Here is a 16,483-nt window from a genome sequence, read left to right as displayed (position 1 = left end):
GAAAAACTTTTAACGGCAATAATCGTTGACTCGCCACTAATATTATTTATGGATCCATATCTTAAAGCTATTGAAAGCCAATGAGTTCTATAAATATTCTGAATGCCTCCGCCTTGTCGCCCGTACACAAGAAGTAATTTTGTCTTCTTGAACAACTCAGCCCTTTGTTCTGTTATATAAATTGATCACCAGTGGTCATTTGCTCTTAACTCACAATAACGAAATATTTAGTAGATAACTGTGAATTTATTGTCAAATAATCAAGAGTCACTTGACTATACCGTGGATTATTTTTGTTCAATTGTAAAATTTCCAATAGCGACCAAGTTGACTAATTTGACAAAGGCACACGTATTTACCAGCACCAAAGCGCTTTGGATCATTGAAATCAATTGATAATAATTGTAGTAATTACGCGGTCACTGTTGTCCTGTAAAGCTTAACGGGAAACTAAAGGGACCACAAACCGAATGCGGATACAATCATATAATACATGAACTCGAAATCTACTATAAAACGTTTATATAATTTAAATAATTAGTTATGTGTGTTGTAAATCAGCAAAACATTTTCCTCTAAATTTTATATTATAGTTTAATTTTTTTAGGGATGCGATAATTTATTGTATTACATAACACTACAATTTTTCTTTAACATAATATAAGGTTATCCCAAAATAAATGTTGTTTTCTTTAATTATAGTTTTACCAAGCAGTTGTGCTTTTGTATGTCTTTTGTTAAATTTGTGTTGTGCACATCTAAATTTTTCAATCTTACAAGAAAAAATTTGAATTATAAAATTTACAAAATAAACAAATTAGACAAAATTGCATGTTATATTAATTTTTAAAAAAGTCAGCAAATTGTAGAATATTTTATGCTTTAGGCCATCGTGATGCACTGGGATAACTTTTCAACGATAGTTTTATTTTTAATAAATAAATAAATAAAAATTTGAGTTTAAATCGAATTTATATTTTTTGCAGGCATATTTTATAACATATTCTGTGCAGTAGATATTTAATTTACAAACTTTAGTTCGTGATGTGACGAAGTGCTGATGCTATATATACTCATGATTTACGTAAATTAGTCAGTTCGACAGTCATAAGTGAGCGAAAATTTGGGATTTGTAGACGTCTCATGCAAAGTAACGATTATTGTTTATAATTAAATCAAAACTTATTACAAATTCATCCCCGATTGAATGTGTGCTATGGAAATCGATAAAGTTTCTCACAACTTTAGCAGCGAGCTTTTGAATCAATTAATTACTTTGTACCAAGTTTCTGTTGTATTATCAAATATACATACGTATGTTTGAACATTTTCACATATAAACGTACACGTATATCTGCAATATTATAAAATAACTTCTAGCAAAATATAGCGAATTAATTATTTATCCATCAAAGCTATTTGTCGTATTTTCTTAGTTATTTATATTTTTTTATTTATTATTTATTTTTATTTTATAACTTATCTTGTTTTTAAAAAAGTTTTGATATTTATATTACACATATTATGAACGCGAGACATGTAATTTCTTCTTGGCTCAAAATAATAGACGATATACAAACCTAAGTTTGATGATTAGGGTAGGTCGAAAAACATGAAATTAAAAATCGGTTGTCATTTTTCAGTCGCACATATATAGAATGCGACATTGGATCAGGATTTCGATTTGACAAATCTTCTAGACATTGTTTTGACTCTATTGGTTTGGATATTATCCAAAGCAGTAAAGTCGGAACATTATCTAAAGGATTTGTCAATCTTACACACAAATATATTTTCGTCATTTTACCGCCTGTGCCGACCGAACTATTTGATTGGCGTGACAAACTATGGCCTGCGGGCCAAATCTGGCTTACTAGCTAAAATACTGTCCAAATGCGCAGACAACGTCCGAACGACATATAAATTCATGATTACTTTATTCAAACAAAGGGTTTACCTGCAAGAAGATAACGACATATTAACACAATATATTAAAACTGAACAGACCTCATAATGTCTAGAGAAAAAAAGCATATTTGTAGATATAAAAAAATGTATGGCAAATCCTGCGCATATTACAATTGTTTTTTTACCCTTTGGTTCCGATCGCCGGTGTTACCATTTGGACCGTTTTTATTTTATTGCGTAAAATTATTTTTTTGTGTCAAAAAACGATGCAATTATCTCGCAAACATCTTCTTCTAAAACTTGCCAGAGTTTCCATAAACCGGCATTTTTAAAGATATGACGTTTGATCACAATGAGAGGCACGGCAGATCGTCCACCATTATCACGAAAACAAATTACAACAGATCTGAGCTGCTCCCCGAAATGATAGCCGACAATAATACTATTCGACATCCCAGTGGAGACTCCCCTGCTTTTTCAACAACATCGCCTGATAGCTGCATCTACAAATGTGACTATTTGTTCTTTATATATATATATGTAATAATTTATATACGTTTATAAAATAAACTGTTTTTAGATTCTCTGGCGTCTATTAGTCTGCAAAGTTGCACCAATTGGCCTTAAAACTCAAAACAAACTTTCTTATTTTAGTTAAAACTTAGTTTAAATTATTATTTTCAACGCAAAATAATTAAGGATCCCCTAAATAAGTAATATTAAATAATATGTATACAATTGCTGTGAAAACATATTTATTGAATAATTTCGAAAAATTGTATTTTAAACGATATTTATCTTTTATATATTTTTGAGCCACATATTATAAACATTACATTGATAATAACATTTGTTACATAGACAAGAAACATGCTTTTCATCTTTATTTTATTCATATTCGTATTATCTATGGTATGAATGAATTTAGGCATTGTGTGTGTAATATGTAATTTTATCGCTGTTATCCTAAAACGGTAGTAGGCCAGAAGGGAATACTTGCAAGACAAAGGATGCCGAGAGTGTATACACCCCACGATGTTATCACGTAGCCGACTCTCGGAAAACATATGTTCGAAGACACAGAGATCGCAAACAAATAGTAGTACCTATATACTTGAGAAAACAAACATGTTTTTCGTGATCGCCGAATGATTGGATTCAACAATAAATCTGTATACTACGGATGTATGTGTATACGTCGTTATTTATTTATCTAGATATCTATATTATTAATAATTCAATAATCAACTTGAACCTAGATATAATTAATCACTCGTTAGGTTGCTGTTTTCATACATGGATACCATATATGAGACAGCATATTTTTAATTATTATAAATAAATTTACTATAGGCCCGCGAAAGCTGTTTTGCTCATTGCGTTCATTATTTTATATTAGGACCTTATATTGTGTTTAGTAGTATAGTAGATTTGCATCAGTCACTAACACATATGATACTTATTTATTTATTTATTTATTTTATTTTATTAATTTATTTAGCTTAATAGCTAATCTTTACATCTAACAAATTTAGTAAACATATATAAAAATATATAAAAAAATACATAACAGAAAGAAAAAATAAAAATATACAATAATAAAGTCTTAATATTATAATTTATTTCTATATGTACGAAGGTGTTTTTTATTCCATTTATGAAACCCGTTATATTGTTGCTGTTTCGGATTTCTCTTGGAAGACTATTATATAAATCAAAACCTCCGTACATAATTCCCCTAGCCGTACTCGTTTTCTTATACTTAATTATCTTTAAATTTTCTCTATTTCTAGTATTATATTTATGTACATCTTTATTTCTTATTAAATACTTATTAAAATATTTTGGTAATATATTATTTTCTAAAATATATATAAATAATAAAACATTCATACTCAATATTTCTTGAACATTCAACCATTCTAATCTATCAATCATACTTTTACAATTAATTAATTTATTTTTATTTAAGGCAATATTATACTATTGTAAATTATTTTTTTTGTATTTATACTTAATATATTTCTTAATCTAGATAATAAACCTACTCTACTAATTTTTTTTAATATGTAATTACAATGTTCTTTAAAATTTAATTTTGTATCAACAATTACTCCTAAATATTTTATATTATCCACTATTTCTATACTAGAGCTATTTATTACTATTTTGGTACTATTATCTAACACATTTTTATAATTAATAAACATACATTTAGTTTTAATCTCATTTAATTGAAGTACATTATTCTTTAACCATATTTCTAATATACTTAATTCATTATTTAAATTATTTACAATTTCTTTAATGTTATCACCTATGCAATACATTAATGTGTCATCCGCAAATAGATGAATTTTACATTTTTTCACGTTATTAACTATATCATTAATATACAAAACAAATAACAATGGTCCCAATTTAGACCCTTGTGGTACTCCATAAGACACTAATTTCTCTTCAGAATATACATTATTTATTTTAACTTTTTGTTTTTTTTTATATAAGTAATTATTAAACCATCTTAAAACTAAATCACTTATACCTATACTCTCCAATTTCTTTAACATTATTTTTCTGTCTATTGTTTCGAAGGCTCTCTTGAAATCCAAGAAAACTGCTCCAATGATTTTGTTTGTATCCTTAGCCAACAGCCAATCATTTATCATTTCTCATTTATAACAAATTAAAATTATGTTACACATAATAATTTTTAATTAATAATATTAAAGTCACCGATCTCCAGACTTTTAGTGGGGTGGTTAATACTTGTATTTATTTATTATTTCTGATCAACCCTCTCAGTACAGATTTACTTCATTGTAACGCATTAAGTTTACGCCTGTAAGGTTACAACAAAGGATTTAAATAAATAAGTGGGTAATCTATTTACATTTTTTCATGTTTACTATTTACGTGGGTAATCTATTTACATTTTTTCATTTTTTCAGTTTGAGGCCGCAGGGATGTGACTTTGCAGCTAAATAGACGCAAAAGAATATGATTAATTTACTATTAAAGTTCTAATATCAGACATACGCAAAATACTTGCTACACTAGCTAATATCATAGAATCTTATTTCTCAGATTAAGATTTTTAAATAATGCAAGAAGAAGCCTTTTTGAGTTTTAAAAATATAAAACTGGAGTCCCGCAGAAAAGTGTATTGAACTCTTTACTCTACCTAATATATACTAGTTACCTACCTGATTGTGAATACATTTACAGATGATACTGCAATCTTAGCTCTTGGTTATTTATTTATTTATTAAAATTATGACCTGACAGATTAACTTAATGCGTCACGATTGACAAAAGTATAAAATATATTACAAATTTAAAATACACACAAATATATATACGTATGCATACATACACATATTTAATAAAAACACGAAAAAAAGATAAAAGAACAGAAACAAATTACCTCAACAGGTGTGCATTGTCCCACACGTATTGAACCAAAATCCCATATGTGCACGAGAAAATGTCAATGTCTTTATGTACAGTATTGAGTAGACAAACGGCCTTTGCCATAGAAGATTTGGAAAGTGATCCAGTTCTAGACTTCACAGGTAAGAGCAGTTGGCACGACCGAGAACTATAACCACCTTCCGGAGCCTCAAGTACCGAAGGGTCGTCTACGATGCCTTTGAACAATTTCCAGAAGTGTTTAATTATATAAACACTTCTGCGAGTTGCCAAAAAACTTATTCCGGCGTTCCCAATATAAAAGCACTTGGAAACCCGTATTCCTTCAAGTATAATATTGAAGGAATTTACGCTGTACTTTTTCCAGCTTCAATTCATAACATTGACTCATTACGCCTGGAATGCGAATTACAGCTAGTTTCTAGTATGCTAAGGACTAGCGCATCATAAAAAGTGCGTATTCCTGAAGTAGCGCGAATTTCTTAAGATAAAACCAAGCATTTTTAACGATCTACTGTGTCTGCAATGGGCTGGCTAAATTTCCAACGTTCTTCGATAGTCACACCTAAATCTTAAGTTAAGGAAGACCTGTCTAGAATAAATCTGCCAAGATGATAGGAATATTCCACCGGCATCGATGACCTTGAAAATGAAATTGTGTGAAATTACACTGAAATTGGCTATAGCAAACCCACTTTGACTGCACTTTTTCAGAAATCGAGTGCACTTTCTTTAAAATTTTTAAGGCATCTGCATATAATAAAAAAAACATTGATGCATTGCTGTTTTTATGTCATTAATAAACGATAGAAACAAAAATAGACCCAAGTTGGATGCTTGAGGTACTTCTATAGATGTCTTGTAACGTTCTGAAAAAGAGTTTTTAAACCCGAAATTAGATAATACTAATATTTTTAATAAATATTATGTAGTATATTAATTTTCTATTATAGTTTGAGAAAAATATTTAACTGTTCTTTTAAATGTTAAAAAGTAGGCCAAGAGCTTCCATCGAAGCATTACCACTCCATTAGTTATATTTACCAGTACTTTTCATTTTGCGCCGGTTGCACTTGCCGAAAATGCATCTCGAAAACTAAATGCAGCTTTTACTCCGAGCTTAACGAGCCGATGCATTAACACGCCTCAAACACCACACACACAAATAATAGTTGCTACACATTCGACATTGCAGCTATACTACAGCATTTAGTAACATAAATGCTTTGACCTAAAAAAAATTTGAACGCTTTAAAAATGGTATTGAAAATCGCTCGTTGATAACTTATTTTTCTAACTTTAACGTTGGGAGCTTAAATTAGATTTATCAGTTGTTTTTATTTGAGATATGAACCGATGATTGAATTGAATCGAAACAAAATGTGCAATGGAAAAAAATATTGGAAATTTGGAGAGGTCGTAGATACCTTATATAGAATTTTCGATATGATTTTATCTTTGATTTTTTAAATGTACATGGATTCGAACATTTTTTTTAATAAATTGTATATATCAATATGTATCAGATCATGCATATTTTAAACAATGTCTCGTAGAAGCAATAATTGCAAAATCACTATGTTGTTTTTTTTCTCAGAATATTTTTATAGTGAAAAAGCAAATATTCTCGGTTTACTTTGTAGTATGTGTATATTATATTATATTATACTTGTATATATTTAGCGATGCACACAAACACAGAACTACACAAAAACACATAAGTGAGGATTGATCTTTGGATGTTGAATTATATTTTGATGGTATAAGCCGCACCCTGTCCGACCTTTTGCGGTTTTCCAAGGTAAACTTATTGACCCAAAGAAACAGAGGCGCGCCCACTTACCCACATCAAAAACAAAGGGAAACACAAGTTTACGGCCCGCCGTTCCACTATTGATTGCACTGTTTTCATTTAATTGCCCCGTTACTATTTTTTCGTTTCCTTCCACTTTTCGTTTCGTTATTCGCCATTCAGGTCGACTCGCTTTCAAATAAACTTTTGTAAGGTCCAGACTACTTTGAAAATATAATTTGATATGAAGTAGATAAAAAAATGATGTAAGTTATTCTACAGCTTTGATCTCAATCGTGAAATACCACTAAAAATATGTTTTAACTTTTATGTAATTTTACACAAAGAAACTAATTTTTTGCGTGTGATGTTTTTATTGTTGTTATTTAATTTAATTTTAAATTAAAATTTACCATTTAATATTTGCTAAAAACGTTAAATTACGAATATATTTTACTGAATTAACAAAAATTCACTTAGACGAACAGCTGTTACATAGCATATCTATTCTTTAAAGCTCTTCAAAGCTCGCTGGTGATCTTTTTAGTCAAAAATGATACAAGAAATGGTCTTCAAAAATACAACGATAAAAATTATATAATAGCTCTAAAATACGATCAGTAACAATGAAACTGGAAACTAACAGATTGAGTAAAAGTATTTTGATAAGCCTAAAATACCATTGTTTGTATTATTTAGTAATAATTATATAAATGCCAAGACTTACCGTCGTGATTATTATATTTTAAATCAATTAAATGCAACAATTCAATAGCAAATCTACTTTGATTACGAATACAACGATGGTAGGATTAAAAGATAACATTGAAAACTCATGCAGTGGTATATTTATTTATTTATTTAAATTTATTGAGGACCCCGTGACCAAACATGTTACTTTAATGAGTCACGATGGTCAAAAATAAACAATTCATTTTATTATTACAACATACAAAAAAAACTAGACACAATAAGAGAGAGAAAAGGACTATTATCGTAGCTAACATTATTATTATTACTGACATTACAATTTTTTTTTAACAATTTTAAACAATTTTATTTATCGGGCTCCTTAGCATGCTATGACAGCATGCCTGATGAAGAAAGCCACAGGCGAGTCGGTTAGTGCAAAAGTCCTGGCTATTACGGTCAACGGGACCGCGGTTCTCCATAACGTTCCAAAACCCAAAAATGTAATTTCTAGAAAATAGTGTAACTGTCTATAGAACCCTTTCAATAGTTTTGAGAAATGCTTAGCGATATACAACTTTCTGTGATAAGCAAAACGTATCCTATCACTCCTAAGAGAAAGGCATTGAGAAACAAGATTTTCTCATATAAAAGTGTATGAAAAACATTTTTTTAAATTTATTAATTGAAGGGGTATTAAGTTATTTCTATATAATAAATTCCGATTTAAGAATGCAAGCACAAGTGTCAAAAAGAACACGAATAACTAACGGATGGTGAAAGTGAAATTCGTTACTCATAACAAAACCGAGCACATTGAAAGATTTTTCGCAGACTTCGTTTACGTGTACAAAGAATATCAACACGATTCAAACGAGATTGTAGGAATAGTTTGATAAAAAATCAGAACGAAAAAATGACACAATCTGGCACTTTTCTTCACTAAAACCCATCTTCATAGAAAATCTAAATTAATTTGTGGAGAAAGTGTCTGCGACATGTATAATGCATTCAAACAATTTAAGCTTTTATGGATGCATTTTATAAGAAAGTGATGACGTATCATTAAATTATTAAATAGAAACTGATGACACTACGATTGGTGTACAATTATTTTTGCACATTTTACAAATAAGAGTGACTTTTGTGCAATGACAAATATAAAATTTATTTAGTGGAGCAGCGATAATGACTTCGCAACCATTTAAAATTAAATCGGGGACTAAATCAGACTTCAATATGATTATATATACACCCATACTTCACTATACGGCCGCTCTTTATACGGCCTTTCGCTATAAAGGCCCTCTTTAATTAAGGCACGTTTCCGATTTACGGCCTAAAATGTTTCGCTATAACGGCAAAAAAACTTTTTTTCGATGTCGATTTTTAAAAAAAATTAAAAATAGATTTAATTTGCATAATTTTAAAATGAAAGGTGAAGCAGCTAGCGCCGATGAGGCCGCATCTAAAAAATATCCCAACATTTTAAAGGGAATTATTGAAAGAGATGGTCATAAACCTGAACAAGTGCTTAACGTAGACGAAACAGAGCTTTATTGAAAGCGAATGCCTTATTGCACGTACATTTCAAAAACCTAAAAACTTGCTAAGGTGTCTAAAGAACGATTAACTTTGCTACTTGGTGCAAATTCCGCGGGTGATTTTAAGCTAAAACCACTTTTAATATATTTGTCCGAAAATCCAAGGCTAAGGACTAAATAAAAATCAATTACCCGTCATATGGAGATCCAACAAGAAAGCTTGGATGACTAAAGCTACTTTAGAGGATTGGTTCAAAAATCACTTTTGCACAGAAAAGAAAAAATATTTGCGAGACAATAACTTAAGCAACAAGGCTTTGCTAATTTTGGATAATGCACCAGGGCATCCTACTAATTTATCCGAACTATCTAAAGATGTCATGATTGAGTACCATCCGAAAAATACAACAGCTCTGATCCAACCAATGGATCAGGGTGCAATAGCCACTTTTAAGGCATATTACCTACGCCGAACTTTCCGACAACTTATAAGGGAATCCGATGGTAAATCTCCAATTAAAACATTTTGGAAAAACTATAACATCAAGGATGCTGTTGACAGCATCAGTGAATCATGAAAGAAATTAAAATTAACAACAATGAACCATGTTTGGAAAAAAATATGGCCAGAATGTGTAAAAAGTACTGATGCAGTAGTTAATTGCCTTCCTGAAATTAGGCAAAACATTTTGGATCTAGCTCATGATCTCGGCTTTGAAGGTTTGAATGAACGTGATGTGCTTGATCTACTTGAAGCTGGTAGGGAACCACTTTCATATAAGGAACTCATTCAATAGCAAGCAGAACCGGCATTTGATGAAGAGACAGAGCCTTTTGTATTCAAACAGCTAACATCAAAAAAATTGTCAAAAGCTTTTTTCTATTTCGACGTAACGTAGCGCTAAAGTTTCTCGAGGAATTAACTCAGCCATTAGCTGTTATTAATCACTGAAGAACGAAAGAGACAAAAAGGCAAGACAAACAACGTTGGACAATTTTTTTAAGCCAGGCCCATCCTTACCAGCGAAAAATGAGAACGACAGTGATCTGCAGGTTACCATTTCTTCATCGTCTTCAGATTAAAGCCATTTTAAAAAAGTTATGTATGTATTCATACACATATATTATGTAACATGAAGTTTTAGTTGGTTTTTGAAGTCTGTTATTAATTTATGTACAAATGTATGTACTTGTTATGTATGTATTTTTGATTTAAATGAAATAAAAAGATAAAATGCATTTTAAATGATAAACCATGTTACATATTTAACAAATTTGGAACCGATCTCATTGAATTTGTATGAATTTGTATTAGAATAATTGATTCGTTATACGGCTCTTCGCTTTGCGGCCAAGTTTCGTGGAACGTATCTAGGCCTTAAAGCGAGGTATGGGTGTATTTATATATTATATATATATAATATATAAATATATACATACATCTCACTACTATAACTAAAAAAGCTTATATTTTATAAATACAATCACAAAGAAAAGTGTAACATTAAATTAATGGATTAAATTTTTCTTCTTGATATTTTTCTAATAAAAAAATATAGGTGCATATCCATTAAACGGTAGGGCGCCGATTTTCCCTCTTAATGACGGCTAAAAATAAAATTACGTACATAAAGCTTATTATAAATCCACCCCAAGGGTGTTTCGGGGGTCGTTAAAAGGTAAGGAGCGGATGTAGGGAGCGTTAAGACAATCAGGTGTTTTAAGAAACAATTTGGGCAAAAATCTGGCGAATCAACTGGCAAAGCGGTAAACATAAAAAAACCTCTAATTAAATTTACTTTTTCCCTGAAGGTACTGGCAATAAAAGGTAGCGCGATTTTTAAGATCAAACAGCATTTAATTGCTAAACTAACCCAATTTGAGTGACTTTTACGACTAGACTTTTCATAAGCAGTCACCAAGAAACAGAATTAATAACGTAATGTTATTTTAACGCGCATAACTTAGTGTCAGCGGCGTGCTCTTAGCGGAAACGTGGCGTGATGATGGTAAAGAAAAATGAGCTTAATTTTTTGCCCTTTTGTGTCTTACTTAATATTATTAATGATCGGTATTCATCCTCAATTTATTGCGGAACAAAGAAAAAATATGCGTTTTTATCATTACAATCCTATATATAAAATGTTATTTTCCATTCAATCTGAAAAAAATGTAAAAGCATTTTAATAAACTATTTTCAAGATAATAAAATACTATTTTAAATAAGAATCCTGGATTTAGAAAAGTGAGTAAACCACAATTTAATTAGTTTTATTTTATTACTGTATTTTTTCATTCTATACTTTATATATCAAATGTATAATTATGATTCAGTTACATTAAAAAACGACACATAAAATCTCGGCTTACAACGAATATAACCTTGAGAACTGCTGGCTTATAAAATTACTTATTCGAAACACGCTTTACTTTCTTTCCTTTAGTCCTGATTGCTTAATGGCCGGTTTCGATATCAATCACACAAGTTATCAATCGAATTACCACCCTTCTTGGCCTATCCTCTTTCGCATATATACATTCTCTCATACACGTATACATATATAATAGATACAAGGTTCAATTCAAAGCTATTTCAATGCCCATGTGCCCTTTGTAGTTTATGAGACTGAAAACAACAGTGTTAATATGTGACAATACATACGTACAGCTCACAATTACTTTAAACATAAACGGTATATAATTATAAATAGTATTATATAACTTGTTATTGAATATCAAATTCATTTCCATGAACATCAACATAAGTATGACTCATGTGTATGAATAATTTTTTATTACATTCATTAATCAGAAACATAACGATAAGTTTAAATTATTTTATGTATTATTATCTCTCAGACACATTAATTTATTTATCAGCGTTCGTATTTGTTCGTATTTGCATGCTTTTTTATGTATTGCTCTGTCAATATGCAATGGGATTTTAGCACGTAATTATATAAACGATACAATAACCGTTTATGTGTTTTAAATTTCTTACGAAACCTAGTAATTTGGTTCATTTAGTCATAATAGGGCAATTAATTAAATCACTACTAGAATCGCCTTGTTCATTCAATGAATAAATTCTAAACACAATGTTGTCGTGCTTCAAACACATTTCATTTCTTCACTTATACTTTTCGAATGTTTTAATAAATTTTAATTTAAACACAAAAGAATCACGCCACGGCGCGGCGTCGAGTAAAAAGTCTTTACTGTGATTTTATAACTGCTGCTAAAATGTTTTACGATACTGTTTCACGTAATGTTGTGTAATTTTTATTATGGTGTTTTCTTTTAAGAAATTGACGTCAGTGTCGACTTGTTGTTCGTAATAAGTAAAAATATACTCACTTACATCACATTATTTCGTATTATCCTTGAGAAACAATTTAAAAAAAGTTTGGGTCAACTAACTTATTGGCAATCACCTAAAAACCCAATACGATAATTTGCTTACATAATCAAAACTAATTATTGATATAATGTGAATTTATATTAAAAACGATTTTACTTTGAGGCAAAATAAATTTTATTAAACAAAATTAAATTCAGACCATTGCAGCCTAACAGGTTAAGTTAATGCGTTATGATGGTCAAAAAATAAGTTGTAACAAAACACTAAAAAATATACATAGTAAGAAAGAGAAAAAAATCATAAAATATTAAAATTAAATAATACGGACCGGACCAGCTCCTCATAGCCGGCGTTAAATAAATTAATGTGCATTGCCAGTGAATTAAGAAGCCGAATTTTTTTATTTGGTTGGCTTATTTATAATTTATTTTTTATTTACTATATCATGTAAAGATAAACTGACATGTATTACCAATCATTTCATCTCATACACCTATTTAAGAAAAATCATGCCTTGCGTAATTTTTGTACAAGGGCCCAAAATCTATAGCTACGCTAGTGACAGCAATCGATATTTTTATAAAACATTTATTTTAATCCAATAGAACTTTTACAAACACACTGTTATTTACAATATATATTTTACTAGCTACAATATAAATAAAATAATAGTATAAAATAAAAACGTTGGTGGTTAAATTTTAGGATAAAATTAAAATGAAAGAGATTTTTTTATAAACAATGAATTATGTGCTTAATTAAGTATATTTACCTTAAAATCTGACTATTAAAATAAGCTTAGCAGCTTACAAAGCAATATGTGATCAGGCATTTCGTGCTTGTATTTAAACTGTACTTAAACAACATACTTTCTACAGATAATTTCTGCAAGTTGATAAAAATATTTCAATAAGTATCTATTTTTGATTCAAAGATAAGTGTAACTTATTTAATTCTATATGAGCTTCGGATCAATATTTGTAATAAATAAGATTCTATGATTATCTGTATATTTTTTGATAAACATATATGTATGTTAAAGCAGTAGATGCTTACTAAAAATAAGTATTCTGTACATCTACTTATGTACAAAATATTAATAATTGAGATTTTAAATCACTAATAAATAATTGTGATTTTAAAGCACCACATTAAGATGTGAATATTATATAATAAATATAAGTATATAATTTTATATGAAATACTATAATTATAAACATTTGATTGATATATCTGAATAATCTGAGGCAAAATTGCGCATTGCCAGAATGTTAAGATAGTACATTGTATATTGATCAATATATGTTAGTATAAAAGACGTATTTTTCATGCATTATTCAAGATGTGCACCGCCAACAGGTGACAAAGGATGCGGTGACAATATCTGAAACATGTGGCGTATATGTCTACCTGGGAATTAGGATTTAGAAAATAATTCCACACCTTGACTCAACAAACACGCTTCTATTCCGTTTTACACTGGATGGTATTAACATGTTTATTTCGCAAAATATATCCTTTGATAAAGTTTAGGTGTTTGAAGTTTATACAAAAAATCTTACTCAAAAGGTATAATATATATATTTTTTGGTGAGTATATATGTAAATCTAGATAAGATATTATTTATTTATAAAAATGTAACTAATTGGGTAATTTACCGTATTTTTTTATTAAGGTTCATAATGGGTTGTTACCTTTATTCAAAAAATGGATCGCGCTTGTCAACGTCAACTAAGTTAAAATTGTATCATCGTCGATCGGATTATCTAGGTTTTCCTATATTTTTTTTTATCTAGACTGTCTCTGTGGAGATATATCGTTATGGTGTTGTTGCTATATGGTTATAATTACCTCATCGCTCACAATCAATATCGGACCAATCTCGAGATGAGTCAACATTAAGATTGATTGTATCGCAATCTGTGTTTTGGATTTTCTGGGTCGGCGGACATTTATTGCATTTTTCTTTAGCAAAATAGTATGCTATCGATGTTTTGATATTTTCAAATGTTTGAACTTTTTACTGATATTGAAAATACAAATATTGTCTTTCTAGCCGGCAATTGAAAAATAATGCACAGTATGGTTTTAATATTGTGTGAAATTTATCTCATGTATAACGCATATTATTACAAATTTATATAAATTTATCTTTGCTCTGGCTATTTTATAAATTAAATGCTTATTAGATAAAAATGTGCCTTTGAAGGGCCACACTTAAATTAATAATAATATGATAGTTTTCATATTAAAAATAAATAAATAGCTTACAATTATGATATTTTATTTTTTTATTTGGTAAAATCGTTTAAACATTTATTTTTATTATATGATAAGTTTTTAGTGTCGATCGGAATAAAAATGTAAAACATATAGAAATATCAAAAGTTTAAAAGGGCTAATTAAAACCTTCAAGTGAGCCACTTGTAGCCCGCGGGACACGGTTTGGCCATGGCTGGCTTAGATAAACAAGGGGGGAAAGGACACTTAAGTTGATACATTACCTGAGTTGCCTTTTTGTAATAATCTGGATATTATAACTGTTCGAGGAGATATCGTTCTTATTTGTGATTGCTATGTGTGCTAAATAAATATACAAATTAGTTCGTCTTACGTATATAAGTTTATTTATTTACACATGAGTCTGATCACGATGCTATGTTTATGTTATTTTATCATCTTACGCAATGTCCTATATGTGAAAATCTTTATATTTGCTTATTAAATTAATTGATGCTATTTTTTGTAATCAATTTATTACATGACATAACCGTTGCCTATACATATTACTTTATTATTGAATTCAATTTAAAATATACTTTTTGGTAATTTTATAAGATTTTACTCAACAATAAAGGTAAAAATCTAAGTAATTGACTGACATTTTAATATTATGAACTGTAACGTTGATGTGTTTTCTTATGATGGAATTCATGGTACCTTGGAAATTCAGATGATATTTACAAATTAGAAAGTCGTCACATTATTAATTGTGAGATGCAATACAATATATTTTAGTGTGAGTTGTAAAATTTGAAAGCTAACGATTTTCATAACCATTTAAATACACATATGCATAAATTTAGCTTTTACTGTAAATCTTGAATAGTGTTTTGTAAGTAATTTGACAACGCAAGTATTACGTAACTAGCCTTACCTAAAAACTATGTATTATGTTTGATCTCCTAAATATATTGTATAGAAAAGTACCTAATAAAAAATTAATGATTAGAATAACAAGACATGTCTTGTTATTAAGAGACAAAGTCACAATAAGAAATGGTGGATGCAGCCACCATACAAATAGTTAGGTCCAATGAAATTGTAATTTTTGCTAGAACTCGTCTTGTTCTTAATTATCTAGTAGAATTAGTTATAAAATAAAGATAATTATATTAAATTATTCAAAACGTTATACTGTTAGAATATTTTTATTGTCTTATCTTTATTATATTAGGAACGAAAATAAAAATCAATATTTATTATATAAAAAATAAGACATCTAAACTATATATTAAGCTATTGGTCCAATCTTCACCTAGCCAAAAAAAATAACACTAATAATTTCTTAACATTAGTCATCTTCAACCCAATCCATGCCTTAACATAAATCATTAATTCATCGAAATTGTCAGACATATTGGCCGTTTGTCAGTTTATCTTTTTTTGATACTGATATCTTCGTTTTTTTTTATTAATCGATCATTTGATGTATTTCATTTATTAAAAAAAAAAATTTTTTAATGAGTGCCACT

This window comes from Plectrocnemia conspersa, unplaced genomic scaffold (assembly GCF_051122295.1).
Source record: "Plectrocnemia conspersa isolate PC_06_02 unplaced genomic scaffold, ASM5112229v1 ptg000006l, whole genome shotgun sequence".
Classification (NCBI taxonomy): Eukaryota; Metazoa; Arthropoda; class Insecta; order Trichoptera; family Polycentropodidae; genus Plectrocnemia; species Plectrocnemia conspersa.
Note: the sequence above shows the minus strand (reverse complement) of the source record.